This window comes from Oryzias latipes, chromosome 5, assembly GCF_053564925.1.
Source record: "Oryzias latipes strain Hd-rR chromosome 5, Olatipes_Hd-rR_3.1".
Classification (NCBI taxonomy): Eukaryota; Metazoa; Chordata; class Actinopteri; order Beloniformes; family Adrianichthyidae; genus Oryzias; species Oryzias latipes.
Genome location: NC_136241.1, coordinates 26,622,426 through 26,625,724, shown reverse-complemented (window position 1 = coordinate 26,625,724; position 3,299 = coordinate 26,622,426).

Genomic DNA, 3,299 nt, shown 5'->3' with positions numbered 1-3,299 from the left:
GTCAGGGGTGTCAAACTCATTTTGATATGGGGGCCACATTCAACCCGTCTGATCTCAAGTGGGCCAGACCAGTAGCGTAAAGGCAAAATAAGAGCTTTTTTCTTGTTTTTTTACCCAATTGGAAAACATGCCTCAACCAACATGGTAGCCTAATCATTTCTTATTACACATTCATTCACAGAGACCAATGGATCTTAAATAAAATTAATTTCACTTTAAAAAGTATTGGTTTATTCAATTTTATACAGCCTGAATATTTTAAATCTGACACTGAAGCAATCCTGATAATAAATTCAAGAGGGGTTACAGAAAAAAATGAAACATCTTCCTAAAATGTAAACGTCCAAATGATGACAAAATTACACTAAATTAAACTTGCAAACATTTGTGAACATAAGAGTTTGGAGTTAACCTCCTTTCTCTCCTGAAACTTCACAAGACCGTTAATAACAGGATTCAAATCCTGTGCAGAAACACATTTACTGTCATTCAAGTGAGCAAAATACAATGAAATGTCCATTATTATTATCATTCATTATTATAAGAATCTTTTCCTGGTTTCTGCCTGAATTTTGTGGCAACACCTGCCTTCTTCCTGACCTTTGATGGGGCACCATCAGTGACCAAAATTAATTCATGTGACCAGTTCACCCCAACATTGTCCAGTACAGAGCTGACTATGTCATCAGTTGTTGTTGTGTGCATCAATTCAAGAAACTCCACTGTGACGTCTCTTCATCACCTCTAATAAATATGCACAGCTGTACAGATCTGTGATGTTGGGGCTTTCATCAATAGTGACTGAAAATACAATAAATGACTGGATTCCTTCATATGGCTGCCCATGTTTCCTCAGAGATGTTGGATCTGATCGTAATTCTTGACAGACTCATGTTTAAGATCGACTGCTTTTTGGGAGCAAGACTTTTGTAGCCTTCAGCATTTTTCAATAAGTTCACCATCTAAAAATGGTTTGGATGTTTGCTCCAACTTGTTTGCAATGAGGTAGCTAGCTTTCACTGGTCCATCACTGACATCACGGCTGCAGTAAATCCAGATGGTTATTTATCGGTCCAGCTAATAGTTGCTAAATCTTTTTTTTTTTCTAACTGCAAATGGTGAAACTTTTCTTGGAGGAGAGTCTCATTGAGGAGTTGAATGTTATATTCTTGGAGAACCTGTTGATGACATACCAAGCATGCAGGTTTGCATTCAGTTCTGTGAATAAGTAAAACGCTTTCCATTTTCCTGGAAAGCTCAGGACTTCACTTCAACTTTTTTTTGACTAATGACATTTTGGTCATTAGGGTGTCACCACTGATCATCCTTCAGTGGTGAGGCTCACAGGGAACCAAACTACTGCCTACCCAGACACAGAGCTGTTAGGATTCGTTTTTGGCACATACAGAGTTATGTTGTTTCACCTGTTAAGCTTTTCCTTTGCTCCCCCTAGTGGTGGATTTGCACATTTCGGTTATTTCTTTAAAAAATCATAACTCGCCACAGGAATGGATTAGAAACTTGCTTTCTTTTATAAACATCGTTATGATTTGTACTCTTCATGTTTGGGCCGGACTAAACCACCTGGCGGGGCGGAGACGGTCCGCGAGCCGTTTGTTTGACACCCCTCTGTTAAGTGTTTGCTCTCGTCTGTTATTCGCTGCATGCCCATAGATAAAATATGCACAAACATTTTGGCCATGCTGGCTCATGGAGCGGTCTATGACCTTGAAATTTTGTGCAGGCCAGCTGCATGTCCCGTATAGGTTTGCCCATTCTTCACCCGCAGACAGCCCGTATATCCAGCCGTAAGGGCAGCAGTGACAACAGCTTTGAAAAAGATTTGAGAATCCATTGCTCAAACACCCAACCATGTTCAGAACGATCAGCTCTCCAGATTTGTGCTAAATCTGACGAGTTTTCAAGAATCCTCTGTACCAGTTCTGTTCCATTTCCTTATGATTTCTAGAAAATGCTTTTGTTTTCCAAAACATGTGTTTTTATATTTCAGTTTTGGGGGAATTTTGTTTTGCTATTTTGGAATTATGTTTTGATTTCTGGAATTTTATGTTGATTTCTAAAATCTCTTCTTCTTCTTCACCTTTCGGCATATCCCTTCAGGGGTCGCCACAGCGAATAGGCTTTCACTGAATCCCACAGGTCATGTAGCAGATATTTTTAGACCAGATGCCCTTCCTGACACAACCCTGTATTTTATCCGGGCTGGGAACCGGCACAGCGAGACCCAGACTTGGGGCCCCCTTGTGGCTACATTAGGCAGTAGCGCGAAGGGTCTTGCCCAAGGACCTACACTGGATGAAGCTCATTACGCCCCCTTGGAATCGATTTGATTTCTAAAATGTAATATTTGGTTATGTTGTGCTTGTTTTTGCATTGAGTGATTTATTGAAGTAATTTGGACTTTAAGGCCACCGTAGACTATAGTAAATCTATACCTCACAGCAAGAGCTATAGAGAAACATCTACTTTAGCCTCATTTGTCCCACATTTTGTGTTCTTTGCGACTTTCTCCACAAATTTCCGATGTTCTTCAATAAAAAGTGAGTTTTTTATCTGGCAACAAACACTTTTATACCAAATTAAAACGTTTCTTTAACTGTAGTTTGTATTTCAGAATAAAAGTGGGGCTGAGATTCATGGCTTCACCTCCTTCAACACCAGATAAAGAACTTGGGCACACACACATATACACACAGTGGACAGAAAGGACTAACACTGAAGGGGAACAATGGATGGAGAGGGGACACCTGCTTGTCTAACAACCCCCCTCATCCTCCACCACCTCCTCCTCTTCATCACACCAGCCTCTCAGCTATTAGAATTCAGTTCAGGGCCCTGCTCCGTCTCCGTGAGTGGGTCAGCCATGCGTGTCATGGTGAAATCCAGTGAATGATAATGAACTTAGAAAGCGTGCGCGCGCAAGTGTGCGCAAAGGAAGAGGAGAGGAGGCTTGTTGAATCACTCCCTCCATCCACCCGCTATCTATGCATCCATCTGTCCCTCCTCCTTCTCTTCCTCCTCCTCCTCCTCCTGGTTGGTGGTGTGTCGGTGTTGGAGAGCTCTGACACACGCGCGCGCGCACACCTCCGCCGATGTGTCACTACCCATTCCACCTGCCTCCTCCTGTCATTCCCCGCCTGGCGCTCCATCTACCTCCACCTCTCCATCCTCCAGCTTTCTCCTTTTTATTTGTTCAAACTCATGGCTTTCCTCCTCACCACTCCTCCGTGTCCTCATCCACCCCCCACCCCCCTTTACGCGCGGTGTGTCACTGCCGC